A 27,500-nucleotide genomic window follows, 5' to 3' on the forward strand; every position below is an offset into this window, starting at 1 on the left:
TACTGGAATTTTCAATCGAATTAAAAAGACTCGGAGATTATTGCAGCCATTATTAATCCACAATGGTTCGTGAAATATGTGTCTCTGTGTGTGTTTCTCTCTCTCTCTCTCTCTCTCTCTCTCTCTCTCTCTCTCTCTCTCTCTCTCTCTCTCTCTCTCTCTGTATATGTGTGTGTGCCTGCGTGTCTGCTTGTGCGTTGAGAGTAGAGATGTGTTGGACGCTGTGGAAAATCTTGTCTGTTGGAATGCAATATATGCTTGACATATTGTTCAAAAAAATCTCCTTTCCTACTAAAAGTACAAGGTCTGGAAATTGTGGAGAGGGGCTGATCGATTACATCGACCTCTGTACATGACTAGACTGTAACTTATTTTATCGACCCTAATAGGGTGAAATGCAAAGTCGACTTCCGCAGCATCTGAACTCAGGACGTTGAGCCGGAAAAATGTCACTAAGTATTTTGTCCGGCGCGCTAAGATGCCTTAATATAGTTCAAAATATTTGTAAACGATCCAGCAAGGGAACTTCCCAGTGTTCGCTCGACTTGTTAGACACGGCAGTGAAATTCCCCTTAAACGATACCCTTATTCACTTAAATTTAAAATACATTGCATAGTGTTGTCCAAGATACACGGAACATGCAAATTAAGCTAGGATTATCATGGACTGATTGCATCTATAAAGCCTGGCCTGGGGTTAAAGTACAACAAAAATTGTGAATAGTTTGGGATTTTAATCATTTATTTTCGACTGTTTATCGTGTAGAGTTGACGAGTCTGGGAAGTTAAAATCGAATTGAATGTCTGTATAAATTATGTCAGGGAATGTGGGTCGCTCTCAGTAATTAAGGAGCTGGTTTAATTTCCTGCCAGGTTTTACCCTTGGAAACTGAGTTCATTTTTTGCTGCTGGTACTATTTATGTTTGTTAGTGTTGCTTTTTTTTTCGATTAACTAGCAAAGCTCTCTCTCTCTCTCTCTCTCTCTCTCTCTCTCTCTCTCTCTCTCTCTCTCTCTCTCTCTCTCTCTCTCTCTCTCTCTCTCTCTCTCTGCGTGTGACGGGAAAAGTGGCACTGTCAGGCTTAGACACATTTTCTATCCAGCAGTAAATTGCAAGTTCAGTTGGTGAAATTCGAGTTATTAATGGCCGACTGTCAACCTCGAACGATTGTACGAATGATTTGTATCGCTCAAATTCTGGCTTACATTTTTAATACGTAGTTTTTCTTTTAGTTTTGCACTTTTGACAGTTAAGAAGACAAGAGGTAAGCGATCCTTAAAAGAGTCTTAAGAAGGACAAAACTAATTCGTTCTATCCTAACAGTAAACTACCGAAAGAGTTGTGACTTAATCACGTGTCTGACTTCCACAGTCAGATTAAACGTATGATTATTTAGCTTTGATATGTGTACATATATATATATATATATATATTAGCATCCAACAGTGTATCTGGAATACACGTACTCGAAACAGTAAAACAATGAAACAAAATTAGAGTCTAGATTCTGTTATATTTAGAACTTTGTCCACACAACCTAACCAACAACCTATCCTCAAACATGAAAAGGAAGTTATCTCGTAGACCAGGATGTGGATGAACGAGCGTACCTATAACAACGTATTTCCTTTGAGAATATAGAGATCTTTTGTGTCTAAAAGTTCTCGATTAAAGCATATAAGCAACGTCTTAAATAACTAACTAGTGTCTCTTTATTACTAAACCAGTTTCTACCTGTCTGAGTGGAAATCAATTCTTTCCTGGCGTTCTTACAAAAACAGTAGACGAAGATATCTTGATAAAACTGCTTCTGCATTTAACATTATTCAAAACCATATTTTTCTAGAAAGAAATCAACAAGGACACCATGGAATATTATTTCAAATGTTGTGTTTGTTTGTTGACTATATATCTTTTAAACACGCACGTAAAATGTCCGTAATGCGAATTATAGATAATAGCGGTTTCTGCTAATTGCGTTTATATTTAACCAGTTATTAAATATGCTAAACTAGTTATGAATAAGTACTGTGTTGTGTGTGTGTGTGTGTGTGTGTGTGTGTGTGTGTGTGTGTGTGTGTGTGTGTGTGTATTATATATTCTAAGCGAAGTGTCGCAGTGACCTAACTGGTAAAAGGTCACAATGTCTGGAACAGCCGGTTGAAATGTCGGCCCCTAATTCATCCCGTTCTTTATATACTACTACTAGTGGTAGTAGTAGTAGTAGTAGTAGTAGTAGTAGTAGTAGTAGTAGTAGTAGTATCAAGGCGGCAAGCTGGCAGAATCGTTACCGTGTCGGATAAAATGCTTAACGGTATTTCGTCCGTCTTTATATTCTGAGTGCAAATTCCACCGAGGCTGACCCCTTTTGAGATCGATATAATAAGTACCAGTTGACTGGATTCTCTTGAGTTCCTTTGTCCTTTGCCAAGTTTTGTTTTTTTATCCCGCGGTCTGTTCAAAAGATCGGTCTCCTCAGTGGGGTTGCCGGTTTTGTCGCCGAAGTGGAGTCTTCGAGGTAAGGCGGTCTATATAAACCTTCACGGAATCTCTGAGATTAATTGAAAGGAAGATGCCTTCAACCTGGAGACTTAGCCCGAATGATTGCGACAGAGTGGCTCCCATAAAAGGTACCTAAATTACAAAAGGGTCGTGTTAGAGTGGGTGATCGATTAAGCTTACCACTAAAGTAGGCCACGGCGAGATTTGAACTGACAAGATCGCGCAAAACGCCCGAACCAATACAGTAAAGCATTCTGTCTGGTTTTCTTACAGTTCCACTAATCCACGACTCTGGATCGCTACTTCTTTTTATCGAACCGAAAAGAATGAAAGACTAATTTGACCTCGGTGGTATTTGAACTCAAAGCACTGCGATGTATTCTATCCGACACTCTAACAATTCCGCAAATTCGTTGCCTACACTATCGACATTAGACAATTTCCTCGGAAAAGATTAATAAACATTCCCCATTTTAGTCTACAAAGCTTAACATTGAGACTCGTAGATTTATGCAAAATGAATATTATAGTGTCGCAGCATCAATGTCATTCGTTCGATTGATTACAAATTTGATTTGAAACTACCGAGTAGTGAGCTTCGGCGTCTTTGCGGCATTTATTCCGATACAGGCTCGAAAACTGCGACTCACGTGGATGGGGAAATAGGCAGTTATGACAATCGTGCCCTTCCCAACGGCAATACGAACGTAATTCAATCAAAAATGATTATAACCAGAAATGAAAGCTGATTTGCTATTCCGCAAGCCGGGAGACTACTTTCAAACTATTTGCAAGCCTTTAATTTAACTCTTTGAAGTCAAAATGATCCGCTTTGAGCAGATGGTTATAAGCACTTCAGTTGATTTAATAAAGATTTCATCCATCCTGATTGAAACAATATTCTCGTGTACGTTAGAAAAAAAAATGAAAGGTTTATTGTTATCTCTCGGCATATCGTTCATAGAAAGAGCAGCTTCATACACATTGTTGAAAACTGTATTTAGACGATGTATATAAAGAAAAAAGAAGTTATTTTCAATTCTCTGAATGGATTCTCGCATCTGAATTTTCTTATTTAGAGATTTACGATTTACTTTCTTTCACACGTTATATTTTATTTTCAACCTTTCTCCACCTCGGAATGTTGATCGTTTTCGTGTACCGTTGATTACTTGAAACAGGATAGTCGTCAGATTACGACTATGGTAACCATTGTGTCTATCATCATCATCATCGTCGTCGTCGTCGTCATTGTTGGTTACTGTTATCGTTAATTCCTTGCCTTTTGCTTTGATTCTGCTCTGTTTTTGCTGCTCATTCACACACACACACACACACACACACACACACACACACACAACAAAAGTAAAAATCGATATTCTTCTGGAAATATCTCGCAAATATCACATAATTTCACCCAAAAGAAGGTTTATTTTGCTGTTTCTTTTGAAAATCTGGCAATAAAGATAAAACGAAGCTCGGAAACAAATAACATGCTTTACAACATTATCTTCTTTGTGTGTGTGTGTGTGTGTGTGTGTGTGTGTGTGTGTGTGTGTGTGTGTGTGTGTGTGTGTGTGTGTGTGTGTGTGTGTGTGTGTGTGTTCTTCCTTTTAGTTTTTTTTTTTCCTTTGGGATGTAATAACTTTTGCAGGTGTCTTAAAACGTGATCCGAGGTGGAAACAATGACGATGTCTCTAGGCGGTGGCTCACACTGCTAGATATAACAGTCAAATCTGCTTCAAATCACACACTATGGTATAAATTCCCCGCTTCTACAATTCCTGAACTAAGACAAATAGGTAACAATTTGATTGCAAGTCTACTTTGTCCCGGTCTTGCTTATGCCCACACAACAACAATAGCTACAGCAACAGCAGCAGCAGCAGTAGCAGCAGTAGTGGTAGCAGTAAGCAACAGTAACGCGATTTAGTAAACAGCAATAGTCTCTTCAACGGAGCATTCAGCCTTTTTTCTCTCCGAAATATTTTCATAAGTTTGGTCTGATATCCATGCTTATTTTCAAACTAAAAGTTAATCCTAGTTTCCTAAGCTCTGAATGACATAAAGCTCTTCTCTCTTTAGTCCCAAGTCACTCTGGTGGTTTAAAAAAAGATGGTAATCTGTGTTATATATGTCACATGAACGCCGGAGAAATGTATCCTACGCATCGCATAGACCGGGACAGACAAACCGTTCGGTATTCAGAAAGTAACTAGATTAAAATATAATAATTAAGTTAATTGGAAATATACAATAAGCAAAAGTCATTTGAAAATAGTTATGCGGTGAGGAAAAGACATACATTAGTTCAATGACTAAATTTATTTCGATGAATTCGACAAGAAAGGATAACATTTCTGGACATGTTTCGCTGTAACTAGACCACTTCATTGATCTAATGTTGCCTTTTCCTTACCATATAATTAATTTTTATTAGCTTTTAATACTCATGACATGTAAAACACTATTTAAGTATTATTTTTCACGAAGATGGCGTGGCTTTTTGCTTCTTTTTTTTTTAATATCATGCGGTGGTTTATTGATTAAAATACAGTTTTACTTGTTTCAGGCCTGGCTATTCCCGGAGTTGCGACTTGTTGTGCTCCGGAAAGAGCGGCAGTACGAGCAGCCATTGTCTTAACAGTTGCAGCTGTTGTGTCTGCTCCTACAGCTGTCAGTCACCTTCTCTTTTCTTCTCTTCAGCCTCTTCTGTCAAGCAGAAGACCTTTAAATGGTCCTTACTACCGCATGTGTAGCGACTGGGCCTTCTATCATACCTCACCAATCCGTTAGACTTTCTCCTCCCTCACGGGCAAAACTCTAGGATTAGCTTGTGGTCTTTGGGGATCATTAGGAACTAAATAACTATGTGTGCTCCAACCAACTACCTTCACACTCAGTACTTTATTTTATTAAACATGAAAGGATTATAGACAAAATCGATTCGGAGGTTTTTAATTCAGAACGCAAAGAAATGCCGCTTAGAATTTTATGTGGCGTGCAAATGATGTTGCTAGCTCACTGTCTTAACCCCAAATAATAATAGAGATATCTTGCACAGGGCCACAAATTTATGAAGGACTGGCTGATCAGTAATCAGACCTGAGTACGTGTCTGGGACTTTAGTTTTGTAGATTGTCCAAGTTAAATAAATTGACCGTGAATATAGTACTTGGCCTTACTAAGATATGAACTGCCGAACCCCTGATTTATTTTCCAGTAACCCATCATTATGAAGAGCTATTTCTAGCACAATCATTCACAATGACACAAATTTGAAAATAGAGACCCAAGTACTTGACCGGCTCTTATTTTACCCACACCAGAAAGCTAATAGTCACGATCAACCTCGATAAGATTTGAACTCAAACTATGAAGGTCCTGTATCTGAATACCGTAAAGCATTGTGTTCGACGCTTTACCGATTCTGCCAATCCACTTAATATTAATAATATAGCAAACGCTGCGATATTAATATTTATATCGCCTATGTTTCTAATATTTATTCTACTTCCCCTACAACAGAGTTCTAATTTAAACAGCACCAACTCCAAATTTGCAGCAATGCAGTCAATTCACTGTTTATAGATGCCCTCAGCCAGATTTAATCAAACAGAAAGTCCTATCCGTCAAGCAGACGATTAATCGATAGATATCGTCCACCATGACACAAGCTTACTGACTTACAGTTTTGAAAACGTCCTACACTTGTTCGTTAGAATGAAACGCAGTAGATTCACCAAATTACTGCAGCAATTATCCATTGAAATATTTCCACGAGTAACTTTTATATAATTCAATTCGGTTATTTTATATTTGTGTGTGTGTGTGTGTGTGTGTGTGTGTGTGTGTGTGTGTGTGTGTGTGTGTGTGTGTGTGTGTGTGTGTGTGTACTTTTTCTTTTTAATCTTCATTTTTCAGTTGATTACAAAAATATTGTTTCGTCTCGTTTAATGTGTCTTCAGTTCATCTTTTACTTTTCTCATACTACTTGCACTCGCTTCCTTTAAATTGTTCTTTAATTATCTCCCTTCTCTCTCTCTCTTTCTCTCCCCTTCTCTCTCTCCCCCCTCTCTCACTCTCTCTACTGCTTACCAAATTATTTATCTCGCTGTCTCCTGCTCTCTTAACTTCTCTCTTTCCTCTTTATTGATTGATTTATTTATTCTAATATTTTCAATTTCCTATTACACATTTTTCTACCTCCTCTCTCTCTCTCTCTCTCTCTCTCTCTCTCTCTCTCTCTCTCTCTCTCTCTCTCTCTCTCTCTCTCTCTTTCTCTCTCTCACTCTCCCTCTCTCTATTTCTTTTCCAGTACTTTCTCTGCCACACCCTCTCTCTCTATTTTTCTGTCTCTCTTTATCTCTCTCTTTCTCCCTGTCACCCCTTTCTCCTTTCTCTCTCCCTCTCTCTCTCTCTCTCTCTCTTATCTGTCGTGCGATCTCAGTGCATATCTATATATATGTGTGTGTGCATGGTTGTATCTATATACATGTGTGTGCACGCGTGTGTTTGTGTGTATTTGTGTATGCTTAATATGTATATGTATGCATTTATGTATGTATGTACGTATGTATCTATGTAAGTGTAAACATGCTGTATCTATTCAGTGTTTTTTACCTCCACCAGAAATATGCATTCAAGAACTGTTCTAGGCTGATATGAACACAATAAAGTTATTTTGGACAGAAATTTGTACTGGATAATAATATTTTTCCCGTCTATGTTTTCTTTTGAGAGGTTAATAGAGCGAAAGCTTCTGCTTCGAATGAGAATTGAAACCTTGTGCCATTCATCCCATATTGGGTGTGTAACAAGAGATAGACAAAGGCCGTTGTCCCCGGACACAAAATTTCCTCTCGCCAATTGTCCTGTTAACTAACGCTATGACATTATGTGTGTCTTTGACTTCGGACACTGAACATACTTGCCAGGAAACAATGCATAAATTTAACTACTTTAACTCGGCATTTTCTGCGAGTAGTTGACTTCATTTAACGACGGAAATTTGAATGAGTGCCCGGAGCTGGCATTCTTTTACTTCTTGGGGTCAAGAGTCAGAGTGTTTATAATGTTTAATTCCACTCCTTTCCGGCCTCATTTCTGCTGATGATTGTGAAGGAAATGGAGAGTCCCCTTAATTTTCAGCTCAGAGTGTAGTGGGGAGGGCTTACATCATCTAACTCCCACCCCCTTTCTCAACCTCAAACACTCGACCCCTAGCGTACTCCTAGTTCCTATAACCTATTTCCATTGTTGCCTATATTGTAATTAATAGGCAGCAACAGAAATATATCTTTTTAAATTGGCCGCAATTATTTCAAATGCCTAATTTGAACACCGAACAGGGGGCATTGCTGTAGAAAAGGGGAAGCTTAGTATTCTTCACTATTCCGTTGTTTAAATTCTACTGGAGGTTGGCTTTACATCTAAATTTTCCGAATGTACAAAAACAAACAGTATCTGTAGGATACTGTAATTGATTTAATCGACAATAATCATTTTCCCAACAAAAATTTGTTTCATAGTCAGGGGGAAAAAATTAATCAATGAATATGAAATATTCTTTGCAGACGCAGGCAGAATTTTGCGGGTAGAAAGGGAGCGCTAATTTGTTTCCAACCAAATTAAATAGTGCGCTGAGAGCAAATGAACCGTGGTGCCGCTTTATCGATGCAAATTACCATAACAAACATAAATAAATCATATGTGAATAGAATTCTATCTATTTGGTGCAAATCAGTAGAAAAATGGGCTGAGTTTAAAGGATTTACGCCAACTAGATCGTTGTTGCCTCTTTCAAAATTCAAATACCACAACATTTCAGGGAAGTGCTGAAGACATTTTATGTTCTACGTTCAAATCCAGCTAGCGTTGATTTTGCTCCATAATCAGTAGAATAGCAAGTGTTGTTTTTGTTTAACCACAGGTATCTTTTTTCTTTCTCTCTCTCTCTCTCTCTCTCTCTCTCTCTCTCTCTCTCTCTCTCTCTCTCTCTCTCTCACTATTTCTTTCTATATGTGTATATTTCTACGCGCGTGCGTGTGCATATGCTTCTGTAAGTGTGTATGTGGGTAATGTGTGAGCATGCGTGTCTTTGCTTCCAGCACCAGAAAGTATTGACGCCAAAACAGGCTGAATGTCTGGTCAGCTGCGTCAATTCCTCGACACCCAAACAGCTGTGCCCAATCGTCTTACAGCAGTGTTTTATTCGTAGCTGTACATATCAGTGGTCGTATAACTGGTAGAGCAGCCAGTAACAAGGTTCCCCATTGCGAAACGATTAATTAACTTTCAAAGGTTAACGATACATAGATCGAGATAATCCTATTGCACCGCTTGTTGTGCGAATTCCCTATCCCAATGGCAAATTAAGGACTGATTCGACTCAGCGGACATAAAGAAAACCTCCTGAATAAATAAACAATGGCATTCCAAACACAAGTAAACATTTAAAAGTTAAAGTCCTTATATCATGGCATGGATAGTTGAATGGAAGACGAGGTGTTCTTTAAAATATGCAGCGCAGAACCATTTACAAGGCAGTGAGCTGGCAGAACCGTTAGCACGCCGGGCGAAATGCTGAGCGGTATTTCGTCTGCCGTTACGTTCTGAGATCAAATTCCGCTGACGTCGACTTTACCTTTCATCCTTTCGGGGTCGATAAATTAAGCACCAGTTACGCACTGGGGTCGATGTAATCGACTTAATCCCTCTGTCTGTCCTTGTTTGTCCCCTCTCTGTTTACCCCCTTGTGGGCAATAAAGAAATAAGGAACATTAGCACGTCGGATGAAATGCTTAGCGGTATTTCGTCGACCAATCGTTAATGTTCGTTAATGCTCGTTACTGCTTGATAACAACAAACATGTTGTTAATACTCAATAACGGGCATCAGATCTGATCGTAGGCACATGGTAACAAACAACAGAACTGATTGTGCATACTATTAACAACATTTCTGATAATGGTTATTCAACAACAGCTAAGATATCTGAACTTGTATGCACAACAATAGCAAACAGGTCTGGTGAATATTCAATAGCAACTGAGAGATCTGGTCGAGGAAATTTACTTTAGAACAAACAGATCCGTTGTGGATGTTCAATAACGACAGACTCATTGTAAATATTCAAAAACAACACATCTGGTCGGGGATAATCGGCAAACAGATCTGATTGTGGATACTCAGTAACAACAAATCGATCTCATTTTGGATACTCAACAGCAACAACAACAAACTAACGTAGACGCCTCAATATGGTCACAAGTCCTGCTACGAATAGCAACCAACTCCCTCGAATTGCATCAATCCATCAGAACAAACAATATAGTCTTATATAAACATGTAGAGAGAGAGAGAGAGAGAGAGTGAGTGAGTGAGTGAGTGAGTGAGTGAGTGAGTAAATTCAAAAATGTCAAATTTAACCAATTCCTCCTTAGACTGAAACAAATGACGAACAACCGGAATCGACTTTTGACCCTTGTTGAATCTCATTACAGATCACTCTACATCATTCAACAATCTCAGAGAAAAGAGCTGTCAATTTGATTTTATACACAGCAAATCCAGTAGCTTTAGTGAATTGGAGCCACCAATTTGAAGACTACAAGAGTCGAAGACTTCATTTAATAGCAGAGGCCTGCCAGCGAGAAACGCAGTCCACACAATGTCACAGGGTCTGATATAATACGTGTAAACTTACGTGTAAACACACGAACATGAGATGGATGGATGGATGGATGGATGGATGGATGGATGGATATGTATTTTAAATGAAAGATGGCGATCTGATTAATCTGAAACGCTTTTGATCACAGATCAGTTTTGATTCAAGGCCGACTTGGGACTAAAAGTAACAATAAAACAATAAAAGTAACAATAGCAGCTATGCAAATGAGAGCTTAATTGCATGCTACTCGAATAAATATCTTTTTCCTTGTAATTTTGTTTTTCCCCTCATTCGAGACGAAGTACACCTTTCTATCAAGAAACAAAAAAACATAAAGACAACCAAGCACTGCGAAGAAATGACCCTTTTTGTATGGGAAGACATAAAACACCTAAACGATACTAACTAAATCAAAATTTATCGATCTTCTGCTATTTGTTATTGAATGTATTATTGAAAAAGTAACAAAAGATCTTTCAATAAAATATCTAATCAGTTCTCTACCTAAATCGAATTGATTGATTGATTGGCTGTTGTTTGCTATTGAGTGATATTAAAAAACATCAATTGATCTTTTCACAAACTCCATCAGTATTTTTTTTTCCTCTCTACTTTGGGCGGAGAATTGTCCGAGTCGTTCGAGCGTTGGACGGGAATGGTTTTCGGTTTGTATTCCGACTCTCCACTCTCTGAGATGAAATATTGCTGAGGTCAAATTCTTTTAGAAGTCGATAAATAAAGCTTCAATCTAGATCTGTCATTTCAGTTCAGTTAAGTTCTTCGCTTTCTTTGGAGCTTAGGTGATCGAAAACTTCTCTCCACTGTTTTCGACACTGAGCTGTCCCCTTAAGGTGAGGCCTTATTTATTCCTACTTACACCTATTGGACATGTATCGAATTGTTGGCGCGTCAGACGAGATTGTATCGCTCTACTAACACAAAAGTAGGACACAATATTTACTTATAAAATTTTGGTATGCTTGGTAGTATATCATGGTCGCAAAACGAAACACGGTGTCCCTATCAGTGATTTATAGAAATGGAATTATACTAAAAGACTAAGTTTAAGTATCTTGCTTCTCCGACTCCGTCACTTTTAAAGCAATTGACCTCAACTTTGGTGCGAGCGAACGGTTATAGTCGACTGAACTGACCTTAATACATTACTAGTATAGAGTTTATGTACTAAAGTCAGCTCCACAGAAACAATAAGACTAAAGGTTGTACGGTAAGTTTTGTCGGAAACGCAACCGTCTCTGCCACTCCACCACCACCAGTCAAATAATGTTAACGCCGGCAATGCTCCACGTGCTTTGTTTGTTTATCTTCACCACCGTAACGAAGTGTCTTTCATCTCGCCAATAACGAAGCGTATATGTACGTGTGTGTGTGTGTGTGTATGTGTGTGTGTGTGTGTGTGTGTGTGTGTGTGTGTGTGCGTGCGTGCGTGATGACGAGCACAGAAAAACATGTCATTGAGCTTTACGTTATTCTGACGTCGAGAATAAATCTGTTTTTCGTTCGTTTCTACGACCATTTTTGTGTGTAATTCCAGTGGTTTTTCAATACTGTGTGTTGAGAACAATATTTCTGCTCACCGAGATTTTGAATTTCTTTCGGGAACACTCCGTTTCCTTGCTGTTGTTCCTGCTTTTGTTGTTGTTGTTCTTGCCAACTGATATCTTTGATTTACATTTTTATTTCACTCACAGTGAGGTTTGTCATCTTCAATTTTTTATCTTTTATCTTTTAATTGTGCCAATCATTGGACTGCGACCATGCTGGGGCACAGCCTTGAAAGTCATCTTACCTTGTATTTCCTCTTAATAATAATAATAATAATAATAATAATAATAATAATAATAATAATGATAATAATAATGATAATAATAATAATAATAATAATAATAATAATAATAATAATAATAATAATAATGTGCGCGTGTGTGTGTGTGTGTGTGTGTGTGTGTGTGTGTGTGTGCAGTTACATTCATATACGCGCGCACACATACATACACCCATCCATTCACACATACGTATATTTTTATGTACGTTTGTATGTGAGTTAACGAATCGTGTTAAACACTTTCTATTCATGTTCATCAAACCGAATGGTGCCTCCAGCCATAAAAAAATCTTCCTCGTCTATTAAAAAAATGTCTAAAGCAAAGCAATTTAAAGTCAAGACACCGTACACAGTAGTTTATTGTATTTGTAATGTCTCAAATATCACCTACTTCACTGCACAGTTTCTATCTGATTGAACTCATCGGCGGAATAAGACAGTTGTTTTCTGCCAAGAAATAGTAAGGATATTTAGTAAAACAATAAAATCGGGAGAAAGCAGAGATGTTCTATGTCGGTAAAAAGTAATATAAAATAAACGGCAGAATTAAGTTTTTACGTGGTGAGGAAGGCATAGAAGGTGGGGAGATGGAAAGTTATCTGATTTTGAGGGACACATTACTGAGAGAAGGGGATGAATAGATAAGAAAGCGGATGAGGTAAGTGTTGATAAAGAGGGAGAGTTACAGCGGAGAGGAAAGTGAATACCCAGAGATTTTGTTTGTCGTGTTAAGATGATTGGAAGAGAGAATGTAATTAATGACAGGGAAACACCTCGTGGAGCTTTAGGTGTTTTCACTTAATAAACACTCACAACACCCGGTCTGGGAATCGAAACTACGATCCTACGACCGCGAGTCCGCTGCCCTAACCACTGAACCATTGCGCCTTCACACACACAGATATATATACATACATATACATATATAATATGTGAAGAGTGATTTGTTTCAGTGGAGTGTATAGTCTGTTCTACAGCCTGGCATGCATACATACGTGTTTATATACATTAAAAAAAAGAAAAGAAAAAGAATCAAAGGTCCTTCCCGGCCCCTACACTCATAAAGGCCGATGTCCTGGATTCTGTAGCGTATGTATACCCCTCCTGGACGGGACGCCAGTCTATCGCAAGACTTTTCACTTTTGCCAGCTGAGTGGACTGGAGCAACGTGAAGTAAAGTATTTTGCTCAAGAACACAACCATCATCCGGTCCAGGAATCGGAACCACAATCTTACGATCACTAGTGCAACGCCCTAACCACGAAGACACGCTTACATACACACATACACTCACATACACACACACACGCATACATGTATGCATTTTAAATAATATTCTATCGTATCTCTCATCAATATTGTTATTACAGCAGAACTGATTGTGTGACCAATTACTACAATGCAAATATACTAACAAACTTGTTAACTGTACGAGGTACACTGTTATAGTAGCAAGTAAACCACCAACCAAAATACTGCGGCGTTGAGTGAGTACAGAATATTATTTGTATGAGAGAAAGGAATCGTAGTAAAAATAAAATCAATACTGAAGAGAGAAGCAGGAGTTTAGAAGAAAATAGAACACCATGCTGTGTCTGTAACTAACAACATCCTTCACAGTATACAATCAATGCAAGCTGCAAATCTTCAATTTCCATCATGGCTGGAGTATAGAGCAATCAGACGTGGAAAACTGAAACACGCTTATAACTGCACGCACCCACGCAATGACAAATAGAGAGAGAGAGAGAGAGAGAGAGAGAGAGAGAGAGAGACATAGACAGATACATACATACATACATACATACACATGTATATATACTTAAAAGATTTGTGGTGTATATATACATATATATATATATGCACATACACATTTATATATTCTTTTTTACCAACCACATGGTTCTGGGTTCAGTCCTACTGCGTGGCACCTTGGTCAAGTGTCCTCTACTATAGCCTCGGGTCGACCAAAGCCTTGTAATGGAAACTGAAAGAAGCCCATCGTATGTGCGTGCGTGGGTGGGTGTGTGTGCGCACGCACGTCTATATGCTTGCGTGGCTGTGTCCCCCCGACCACCACCGTATCGCTTGACGACTGATGCTGGTGGTGTGTGTACGTCCCCGTAACTTAGCGGTTCAGCAAAAGAGTCCGATAGGAGAAGTGCTAGGCTTACAAAGAATAAGTCCTGGGGTTGATTTGTTCGACTAAAGGTGGTGCTCTAGCATGGCCGCAGTCAAATGACTGAAACAAGTAAAAGAATAAAAGAATATATATCTATCTATCTATCTATCTATCTATATATCTATCTATATATATATATATATATATATATATATATATATATATATATATATATATATATATATACATACAAACTTCTTAAAAGTGCACAAGACTTGAACATTCTCTTGCTTTCTCTCCAACTCATGTTCAGGCAATTGGAAAAGACCAGCAAAAATATTGACATATTTGCTTAAGGACATCCCAATCCTTAACACCGTTACTGTGAAACCGAAATGACCGGTAACATTGCTGCACCAGTGGGGTGGCTGGTTTTATCCTCGGGTCTCACGCAACTGAGACACCGCACTGCATCATGCCTGGCGCTCTAATATTCTGCGAATCCACTACCCTGGAATTGTACTTCATTTATTCATCTTCAAAGGGTGAGAAAAAAAACATTGACCTTTCAGCTCAGAATTAAGCTGTATACTGCGAAGCATTCTCTACCCAGTGTTCTAACGATTTTGACCCCCCACACACACACACACGCACACACACACACACACACACACACACACACACACACGCACGCACACACACACACATACACACATGCACACACATGCACACACATGCACACACACATGCACACACACACATGCACACACACACACACACATGCACACACACACATGCACACACACACACACATATATATAGATAGATGTGTGTGTATGTGTGTGTGTGCATGTATATGCATGCATATATATATATATATATATATATATATATAACGATATGAATGCACATTGTAATTGCAATGAAAGGTGGTTGATTAAGAAATAATGAATATTAATGGGTGAGGTGACATGTATAACCTTAGCTTTAAAAATAGGAATGTGAGAAGGTATGACATCCTTTTGTTGTACAGTATACATGAAGCATAAACAACATCTGCATATATGAAAGCGCATAAATGAGTATACGAAAGAAGTATATAATACGCAAGTACGTCGCTTAAGCTTGAGTGAAATTCGAAAGTGGTAAGGTGAACAGTTTCAGGTAATCAGGTTTCTACAAAGTTTTGTAAAATTAAATGAGAAACTTCATATTATGCCGGGTATTCCGTTGTTTGAATTAGTCATTTGTGAATATATTATTTGTTTAATAAATGTTACAAAGCCTGTTTGCAGTATCTTAAAATGACAGATCATTCGTTCAAACCGTGAATATCTTGAAACATTATGAATAATTTTTTTGGCTTAAGCAAAGTCGGCAGCGTAAATTTACCACAAGTTGTCATATACAAATGGAGTAGAATATCCAAAAATTAGCCGTTCAACTTTATACGTTGCAGAACTATTTTCTTTTAAAAACAAAATAAGTTCGGAAATACAGGTTTGCTTAATGCATGTGTATGTTGATAATAACGAACTTTAAACAATTCTTATAACATCAATCTGTTATAACTTCAGGAACGACTGCCGTTATCTGATTAAACCTTAGCACAATATATTAGAACTTTCAACAATTACCCTTTAGAGAGCAGTTGTTTGGATCAATGGAATTATAAATAGAAACGAATATATTTTTGTTGAAGATATTTTTGGAATTAACATGGCTGATTGAACTTGCGAAACTTTAAAAAGTAAGAATATACCGCCTTTATTGAATTTCTACAAAAATTTCATTTCTATAATTCTTTTTAAAATGGAAAGAGTTCAAATTTAAAAGCTTTCTAACTCTGTATGTTTGTAACTGTAAACTAAATGTTAACTTATATCATAACATACCCCTTAGTCTATTTTTATGTTTAGGATATTCAGACGGTTTGTGTATTGCAATTTGTCTGCAAACCCAATTATTACATTCATCTGAATGTAATAAGATGAACGTTTACTCATATTAGTGACTAAATTTAGTAGAATATAAGTAGTTTGTTCGAATTCTTATTGGTACGAAATAATCGTTATGGGGTTTACAATGATCTTTCATTAGATACACGCGCGCGCGCATGCATGCGCACGCATACTACGCCGTTGTTGTCATAGCAACTATTGACAACAATACTGGGAATATACGTAGAAAGAGTGCATGTGAGTGGGGAGAAGATTAAAAGAGTTAGAAAAATAGATCGTAGAAGAAGACATGAGAGAACGCAAAATTTCTCTGGGGGATAAAAATCCCAAAAGAGAAAAGGAGAGAAGGGGGAGGGATAGAAGGGAAAATAGAATTGTTGAAAAACAGTCAGAAAGGGATAATATTGAATAGTTTAAGGAAAAAGAAAGATGGGGGGGAAAACGATTGAGAGGAAAAGGATGGTACGAGTTTACCATTTTATCAATTTTTTTTTTATTGAATGAAGTTAGTTTTACATAAATATTTTATCACTAAAATTTGTGCTTGCATATTCTATTCCATATTGATCTTTTATAAACGCCTACACCACTGTATTGTGTGTGTGTGTATGTGTGTGTGTGAATGTACATACATATATATATTCAGATATACACACATATATAATATATTACACATGCATACATACGGGGTTGTTGTTTGCGCCTGTATTTGTCAGCTTTGTTTGATCAGATCTATAATTAGGAATTTGGCATTATTACATTTATCGAGAGTAGGGTATGGGCAACCTTTTTCGAGAAGTGGGACGTATGAAACACGACTCATCATCAGGCGAGCCGCACAACAAAAACCTATTCAAGATAATATTTCGTTTACGCGTGCCAGTCTGAATGTCTTGTGGTTCGTACGAGGCCCACGGGCGGCAGTTTGACCATCACTGATCCAGAGGATAAATGTGATTCAATCTAGCCTCCATTGATATGATTTTGTGTTTGTTTTCTCAGCTGATAAAGCGTTATTCGAAAATAGTTGCTATTTCTAGTAGGTCGAGAGAATCCCACCGAATGCAACATCGCCTTCTTCCTGATTCGGTCCAATAATGTTCCAGTTAAGTACTGGGGTGGAAGAGATACAGTACTGGTTACAAATTTTGCACAAGGCCAGCAATATCGGGTAGGGGTAAGTTGTTTACATCGAACCCGGTGCTCGACTGCTATTTATTCTATCGACCCTGAAAGAATGAAAGGTACAGTCGACTTCGGCAGAATTTGAACACAGAACTTTAAACATTAAGCATTTTGCCCGGCGTGCTAACGGTTCTGCCAGTTCGCAGCCTTCAGTGGGATTTAATATTCCTACCACGATGAGTTTTTCGTAGTGGAGCCAGCTATGAGAATTGAAAAAGGTTGAGGGAACAACTAACCATGTTTAATAAAAACTTGTCCGGGGCCGTGGCGAAGAACAAAGAAGTATATAAGCCCCAAATCATTTGTTTTCTCATTGATTTGGGGCGGGATGCAAAGAATTTCCCCAATAGTTTTCAGAGGGAAGATGCCAGTATTCGACTGCCGAAGAACCTCTCCTGTAAAACATTGCATCTACGAAGATAATCAAATGAGAATTCCACATGGAAATTGGTTCGTCCTTCCATGGCAGTGAAAACAAGTTCCAATCAAGACAGCATTTTTCCCTCCACAATCTAAATGTGTGGCATTGCACCAAAATTAGAAATCATTATTTTTTTATTTTATTTTATGTAAAACAGACTCTTACAAAGCTTACAAAGATAAGATAGGTTTATAAAGAATGCGGAATAAATGTTGAGGATAAATATCTAACTGCTGGCTTTCTTTGGTCACTTTGCTTTAATATCTAGCATTAACACTCTATATTTAAGAAGATATCGAAGAAACCTACAAGAAAATCGAGTGAATTCTTGGCAATTAGCCAAACCAATTTTCGATAACATATGTTTGAAGTGAATTTATAATTTTGCTTGTTAATCTATTCTCACAAGATTTAAGGTTTAAAACCGCGTTATTCTACTGTCTACTTTCAGTGTTTTAGTGTATATATGTGTGCGTGCGTGCGTGTATGTGTATGTGTGTGCAGAGAGAGAGAGAGAGAGAGAGAGGTTGGTAGATAATAGAGAGGTAGATAGATAGAGGCATATATTTATATGTACGTATATACATATAAGTATATATATATATATAATTATATATATTTATATACACATACATATATAGATAGACATACACACACACATACATACATACATACATACATACATACATACATACAAACATATATATATATATATATATATATATATATATATATATATATATATATATATATATATATATATATATATATTGATCTACCCACTAAACCTTTTTAATTTTCTCTCTCTGTTTACTTCTGTGTTCCTTTCTGATGAAGAGCGTAGGCTCGAAACGTAAAAGACTTTCTCATCTTCGCAGTATACCATGAGCAGGAAATTGGTAATCGTAAATGGAATATAAAAAAACATGATCGTTCACTTTTCGGTGTTATTCTTTTAAAGATTCATATAACTTCATAATATATAATAAATGCTCGAATAATATCACAAACAGATCTGTAAATCCTACATCGGTCTGAATTCCCACATTAAACCAAACCAGTGAAGCATCGAACTAAGAACACTGAACAGCTGTGTTCTGCTGAACCTTCATTCGTCGAAGCGACGAGAGAATCCAACAACTGCATTTAGTCACACAGTGACGTTAATCAGAAAGAGAAACACAAACAGCAATAGGCAGAAATTGGTTGTATCGATTGGTTACCGGCTCAAAATATTTCGTGAACAACAAGTGTCTTGTCACAGATACAAAAACTGTGACCCAGACAGAGGTCGTTTAATATTTCATGATTCATTCGACTTGGCTGAAATTAGGAACCACATGGAGATCCTATTCATCACAGTTAACATTCAGAAACTTTTCTGAATGTAATTCGATTGTGCATTGCTACTGCTTCGCTAAAGTTTTTACTTGGTTTAAAATGAACTCAGTCGCCCTCGCTGCTAATGTATACCAACCAGTCCTGCAGCAAATGAATCCTAATAATTGCTATATTGATAGAGTGTTCATTATATTAAAAATGAAAGCTCAATAAACAGTTGCTAGTCAACTAAACACTGCGATTCTGGTTACAGCCGCATGTTTCTTTTGTTTTTTTGTTTTCGACTTGGCTGAAATTAGGAACCACATGGAGATCCTATTCATCACAGTTAACATTCAGAAACTTTTCTGAATGTAATTCGATTGTGCATTGCTACTGCTTCGCTAAAGTTTTTACTTGGTTTAAAATGAATTCAGTCGCCCTCGCTGCTAATGTATACCAACCAGTCCTGCAGCAAATGAATCCTAATAATTGCTATATTGATAGAGTGTTCATTATATTAAAAATGAAAGCTCAATAAACAGTTGCTAGTCAACTAAACACTGCGATTCTGGTTACAGCCGCATGTTTCTTTTGTTTTTTTGTTTTTATATATATATATAATGATATGTGGTGGTGATGGTGGGTTTATTTGTCTGTTTTGCTATCGATGTTTATCTGAATCAGAAAAAAAAACATTTGAAATGTTGCTTCTCCTAGGATGAAAATGTACTAATATGCGACTCGGCATTAAAATTCACTAGAAATAAAAATAGTTTTTGCTATTGGTGTTGTTGTTGTTGGTGGTGGTGGTTGGTCAGCCCCATTTAGGTGGCAAATATACTTCACTATGTTGTGCAGCTACTGTTTATACCTCGCTCAGAGATTTATTATTACACACACACACACACACACACATATATTTTTATATATAAATGCACACATATATATACATATATGCACAATATGTATGTAGGTAGGTCGGTCGGTCAGTCGGTCGGTCGGTTGGTAGGTAGGTACAATTTAGAAAACGTGTAAAACAAGTCTACTGGTGGAACTCGAACCACTTATCAGTTGGATGTCACGTGTGTGTGTATGTGTGTGTGTGTGTGTGTGTGTGTGTGTGTGTGTGTGTGTGTGTGTGTGTGCGTGTGTGTGTGTGGGTGGCGGGCAAAGGAATAGGTTAAGTCTGCTATCTCATAAAATGTAGAAATGCCAATCTGACAGACAACACACAATTTCTATGTCCCCAAATTTACTCGTAAGATCTGGGTCAACCCCTGGACTATGGTAGAATAAACCTTACCTTAAGTTCCGCTCAGTGAAACTCTCTTCTAAGCTTTGATTAAAAAGCTAAACACTCAGCCATACGTGCGATAATGTTTAAGCCAGGGAGGCATCCCTTAGGTATACTCGACTGTTTGGGAGCGGGGTGGGGGTAAAATCTCCTTTGCGAATTAGAACTGTCACCGACATTTTTAGCGTGATGATCAATAGAAAAAGTGGTTACAGAGTCACAGATGTAATTGAATTCGCCATTTCAAACAGACACTTGTCAATTTTAACCCTTTAACTGCGAAATTTAATTTTATAGTTATTCCAGTAATGATATTAAAAAATCAAACAAAACTAGAATTGTTATTTTCTGCCATTCTTCACCAAAAGATAGATTGATATATAAAACTGCTTTCCCCAGTTAAGGGTAATGAAATGTTGCATAGATATAAAGCTGATTTGTGCAATAAAAAATTTAAGCTAATACTTCTACCATTTACAGTAAAGACGAGAAATTTTTCTACTCATTGACACAAAAAGAGTTGCCAACGATTTAAGATTAAAGAATGGAACATCATGTCAGTAGTCTTCAATCATTTTTACTTTGTGAGAACAAATAAAACACAATAAATTATTGGAACACCTCGTATTGTTTTATTTGTTTCAGTCACTGGACTGCGGTCATGCTGGAGCATCACCTTGACGGTTTTAACCGAACAAATCGACCGCGGTACTTAACTTTCCGTCTGGTGCTTATTCTTACGGGGACATAAGCAACCCAACACCGGTTATCAAGCAGCGGTGTGGGACAAATACCCCCCACACACACACACACACACACATCTTTTATCTTTTACTTGTTTTAGTCATTCGATTACGGCCATACTGGGGCACCGCCTTGAAGGGTTTTAGTCGACATTTTTTAAAGCCTGGTACTTATCCTATCGGTTTCTTTTTGCCGAACCGCTAAGTACTGTGGACATAAATACACCAACACCGGTTGTCAAGCGGTGGGGGAGGATAAACACAGACATCAAGAAACACATACATGAATATCTACATATATGTATATATTTATATATATATGTACGACGAGCTTCTTTCAGTTTCCGTCTACCAAACCCACTCACAAGCTTTTGGTCAGCGCGAGGCTATAGTAAAAAGAACTTACCCAACACGCTGTGGGGCTGAATCCGGGAAACCCAGAACCATATGATTGGCTAGCAAGCTTCTTACCGCACAGCCACGCCTATATATATATATATATATATATATATATATATATATATATATATATATATATATATATATATATATATATATATATATATATATATATATATATATATATATATATATATATATATATATATATATATATATATATATATATATATATATACACATACATACATACACACACGACGGGCTTTCTCACTGTTTCCGTCAACCAAATTCACTCAATGTAAAAGAGAGGAGAGCTTCTTATCTACACAGCTATGCCCACGCCTTTATTTAGGTTTTTTTTAAACTGTTTAAAATTTAATTATTTAGAAAATATATATAAAGCTATTTCTTACCTTGTTTTAATTAATCGTACTTGTGTCATTACAAAATTACGATTGACACGTTTTTCCAGACACTGAAGGGACTTTGTAAATCCTTAATTAATATTTTCAACACCCACGGTGCCCCAAGATGCCTTTTGCGATGCACTGTTTGAAAACTACTACTGTACGTATTTGTTCGACCTGCTGAAAATAACAGCCAAAATTCTCCCAAACCACACCCTGTCATTATTAAAAAGAACACTTTGGATAATGTAATTCGTGGTGAACAATTCCTGAAAGTAAGACAGAATGGTCATGAATGGAACGGTGTGGTGTATTGGGTCTCCTTTACCAGGGCTGACACAGGACTAAACAAAAGCAGCAATTACAACACATTGTCGATGTTAGAATACCAACCTCAGGTTTCATGGATGATTGTCATTTCTCTCTCTTTCTCTTTCTCTCCTCTCTCTCTCTCTCTCTCTCTCTCTCTCTCTCTCTCTCTCTCTCTCTCTCTCTCTCTCTCTCTCTCTCTCTCTCTCTCTCTGCTCGCCCAACCGTACGTTCAATGACCGTGAACCGATATGATAATGTTGAAAAATGTTCAATGTCAAGGTTACCATAAATATTATTGTGGTGAAACGAAAAGGGTTGTCTATAATATATAAGCATCTCTGCATATATATATATAATTTAATATACAGTAAGCAATTATATATATACAATAGGCACAAGGCCTGAAATTTGTGGGGAGGGGCTAATCGCTTATATCGACCCAAGTGCCGAAGTAGTACAAATTTTATCGACCTCGAAAGGCAAAGTCGACCTCAGAACCTAAAAATGGAAGAAATGTCACCAAGCCTCTTTCTTGCCTGGCGTCTTAGCGATTCGTCGCCTTCAAATACAGATAGACAGATGGAGGGGTGGAGGGGTGGACAGACAGACAGACAGGCAGGCAGGCAGACAGACAGACAGACAGACAGATATCTCTCTTTATTAGCCACGCAGGCCGAACACAGAGGGGACAATACAATGTAGAACTTTCCTTTTCGAGATAGATAGATAGACAGATAGATAGACAGACAGACAGACAGACAGACAGACAGGCACATACATACATACATACATACTTACATACATACTTACATAGACAGACAGACAGACAGACAGACAGAGACGGCCAGACAGACAGACAGATAGATGGATAGATTTTAGGAACGTGACACCCAATTTAAGTTTCTGGTTAGTCCCTAATATAGGCGTCTCGTTAAGCGTGTAATATATGCGACGGATGGATGGATGGATGGATGGATGGATGGATGGATGGATGGATGGATGGATGGATGGATGGAAGAGTGAGTGCATGGATTAAAATGTAAGCATCTAGTTAGTACATAATACAAGCAGCCGGTTACCATGTAATGTAACTTTCTTCTCATTATCATGCAATATAAGCGTCTGGTTCCCATGTAATTCAATCTTCTGATTAGTTATGTTCTGCAAACTTTTGCTTAGCATCTCAGCAAGCTTTCGTTTGCATGTAATGTTATCTTCTGCGTCACATACGATATGGATATATGTATGGCTGAATGCATCTATGTATATGCATATTTTCCCACCGCTTACTACATCTTATTCTTAGCACACACCACCATTCATGAATTAGTATAACCAATAATTAATGACAACGTGAGAATATTTTCCAAACAACTCTATGTATTTATATCTTTTCTACTCTAAACACAAGGCCCGAAATGGGGGTTTTTTTTTTTTTTTTTAAGGGAGTGGGCCAGTCGATTAGATCGACTCCAGTATGCAACTGGTACTTAGTTTATCGACCCCGAAAAGATGAAAGGCAAAGTCGACCTCGGCATATCAATATACGTATGCCTATGTATGTGAGTGTATGTATGCGTGCACATATGTATATGTATATGTGTATGTTAATGAATATATATCTACATGCATGAATTCATGTGTGTGTGTGTGTGTGTGTGTGCGTGTGTGTGTGTGTGTGCGTGTGTGTGTGTGTGAATACGTATATTAACTATTAGGAATTGGAGATAGCGTCTGATGAGAATGCAATGAAAAGGAAAAGCAGGAGACGAGAGAAGGACGTGGGAGGGGTGGCCAGATATGGAGTCTTTTAGTTCGAGTACCGTTGAGAACATTCTACATCAATGTATGGATGTGTGCGTGAGTGTATACGATGTGTACAGACGTGTCTGGTCTTCATTCGACAGCTGATATTTCTTCTTCATATTCTTTCTTCATATCCTTCCTTCTTTCCTTCCTCAATATGCCTTCCTCTCGACCCGACCCCTCTTCCTCCACCCGTCTCCAATCAGATTATTCCATTCGAATATTCTACAAACGTTGATTTCTTATAAAATAATAACTGGTTAATACTGGTTAATACTGGTGACTTTGATTTTTACGTCTTACTAAATACAACCCGCATCATTTCCCTTTCACTCTGCTCGCTGTCTCCTACCTGAGTTTCTCCTACCTGTGTTTCTTCTACCTGTGTTTCTCTTAAGATGAGTGTCGGCGTATGCACTTTGCATGTACAGGATTATCTGCATCTAAATGTGTGTGGGTGTGCATGCACGCACGCACGCGCGCATGGGCGTAGATATATTCATGTATATCAGTGTAGGTACGCATGTATGTCTTCATGTATTGATTGATATATACATACATATGTATATATGTATGTATATATATATATATATATATATATATATATATATATATATATATATATATATATATATATATACACATATATGTATATATATACATATATGTATATATATATATATATATATATATATATATATATATATATATATATATATATATACACATACATATATACACATATATACATATACATACATATATAAATGTATATATATATAGAAATATATATATACATATATACATATTAGCAACAGTTTCAGCTTAACAATAATACTTTGTTGGCTGCATAAAATCGTAATTCCATGCATGGATGGATGATATTTTGAGTCAGAAATATTTTTGTAAAACTGTCGTTTGTGAGACTTACTACACTTTTGAAGAATACTGAACCGTTGAACTACACTTTGGCAATTTTTATATCTTGGCATCTGAAGAAGCTGGAGATACGATAGTTTTACCAAATGTACCCGCTATTGCAAGCAAAATTAAATATTGAAAAATAACGCATTTGGTCAAATTAGGACATACGACAGTTTGACATAATAGCAACGATATATATATATGTATGTATGTATTAAAAACACATATTTATTTAAGTCTACGTATTTCTGAGAGCGGTTTTTACCCTCAATATTCTAACTCCGTTTTTTCTGTATTTCTATATTTTCCACGGTGTACTTTCCCCTATATGGAAATGCTTACCCAAATAAACTTGCACTTTATTTTAGAAATTGCAAGGAAGCTATAAAGTAGTACACAATCACTAAGCTCTCAGAGCACTGCGTCTTATCATAGCAGAAACAGCTGTAGGGTAATGAGATTGGCTGCATAATTTCCTATTCTATTATCACCTATTTTGTTTCATACGTGTCTTCTTGTTTTCTCTCCTTTTTTCTCTCTCCTTTTTTTCTCTCCTTGTTTCTTTCTGTGTTCCTTTCTGTAGAAGAGCGTAGGCTCGAAATGTTAAAGACTTTTTCGCTTCCCGAGCGTTATACTAATACACCTATCTTCATCTTTTGCTTTTTTTTGTTGTAAATTCTCCCTATATATATATATATATATATATATATATATATATATATATGCATAGTGGTAGTAATGGTAAGACAACAAAAGAATGAAAGACACCTCGGTATTATGTAAATAGAGGAATTTTTCTGTATATATATATATATATATATATATATATATATATATGTGTGTGTGTGTGTGTGTGTGTGTGTGTGTGTGTGTGTGTGTGTGACAATTATTCGGTTGCCGAAATTGTATAACGATGCATACGTGCATGTACATGAAATATTGACTCTACAAGTATATATGTCTATGTGTATTTGAGTATATATTTTGTTTATATATATGTATATATATGTATGTGTGTGTGTTGAGTATATTATATATATATATGCGTGCGTTCGTGCATGTGTAAATAAACGGGCATGACTTGAGATGAATGGAAAGAGGAACATTCATAATGGGAAGGTAAGAAGGGGACAGACAGACAGACAGACAGACAGACAGACAGACAGACAGACAGACAGACAGATAGATAGATAGATAGATAGATAGATAGATAGATAGATAGGTAGATAGATACACACGTTAACAAAATCACCCACCCACACAAACACGCAAATACATACATACATACATACATACGCGTGTCCGTACGTACACGTACGTACATGCGTATAAACAGCTCCACAGACACACACGCACACACATACACACACACATAGAAAAGTTGACCGATCGATAGACAGATGGAGAGAGAGAGAGAGAGAGACAGATAAAATGGTGGATGAATTCACTCGTTAAAGTGAAATGCGTGATTAAAGAAATAACAGCGACAATGAATACGCCTTAACAAGTGTTATTAATTCCTACTTACCCAGAATATATATATACACACATATATACACACACATGTATATGAATTCTAAATACATATATATGTGTGTTTGTGTGAATGGTAGGGTATGTTGAGCATAAAACTCCTTAATAAATACCCAAGTCTTTCCAAATCGCCTCCGGGTCTCCTCTAGTAAACGATTAAAATGAAACTGTTTGTTATTCCATTTATAAATTGCAGTATGGTCACACAGGACGAAGACACAGATTTGAAACACGATATCCACGATTAGCAAAAGGAAAGTTAATCATTCCCTTTTTTTCTTCTCTTTTCTTTTATCTTTTTTCAAAGTATAAAATATCTGTTAAATATCCTTTCTATTATGGCGTTTTCAATTCATTTTCGATTTGTTTGGGTTTCGATTAATCTTTTCTTATTTTTTAATTTTTTTTGTTTGTTTTTCAATTCTACTTCAGATGGTAATACAAACTGATTAACTGGCATATATATATACATATATACATACAGACATATACATATGTGTGTGTGTGTGTGTGTGTGTGTGTGTGTGTGTGTGTGTGTGTGCGTGTGTGTGATAGATAGATAGATAGATAGATAGATAGATAGATAGATTGATTGATTGATTGATTGATTGATTGACTGATTGATTCCTATGTCCCAAGTGTTGCTGGCTGGCCGTTTGCTTTCCCTTGCAAAATGTATAATTATTTTTATATTACATACACATTATATAGATTGACAGACAGACAGACAGACAGATAGATAGATAGATAGATAGATAGATAGATAGATAGATAGATAGATAGATAGATAGATAGATAGAGTGCAGCAGGTAGTTATTACTGTTGTTGTTGTTGTTGTTGTTGTTGTACTTGTTGCAGCATGTTTGTTGTCCTTGGTTGTATTATTGTTGATGTTAACGATGTCGTTATTGCTGATAACGTTGTTATTGCACATTTATCACTGCATTTTCTTTAGTTCTTCTTTTTCTTCTTCTTCTTCTCCTTGTTGTTGTTGTTGATGATGTTGATGTTGTTATCACGTTTTATATTATTTTACGTTATTAT

The 27,500-nt window shown here is 37.0% G+C and overlaps 1 non-coding gene across 2 annotated transcripts in view; it reads right to left on the reverse strand.

Annotated features, from left to right (window-relative positions):
- The window catches only part of LOC106881481 (uncharacterized), a 137,628-nt gene that overhangs the window by 109,259 nt on the left and 869 nt on the right, over window positions 1-27,500 (reverse strand). For both annotated transcript variants that reach the window (XR_016244478.1, XR_016244479.1), the window contains exon 1: window positions 26,452-27,500. This exon is cut by the window's right edge. This is a non-coding gene — a transcript (uncharacterized LOC106881481). The remainder of the gene's footprint in view (window positions 1-26,451) is intronic.

Source organism: Octopus bimaculoides, chromosome 15 (genome assembly GCF_046866305.1).
Source record: "Octopus bimaculoides isolate indiv1 chromosome 15, ASM4686630v1, whole genome shotgun sequence".
Taxonomy (NCBI): domain Eukaryota; kingdom Metazoa; phylum Mollusca; class Cephalopoda; order Octopoda; family Octopodidae; genus Octopus; species Octopus bimaculoides.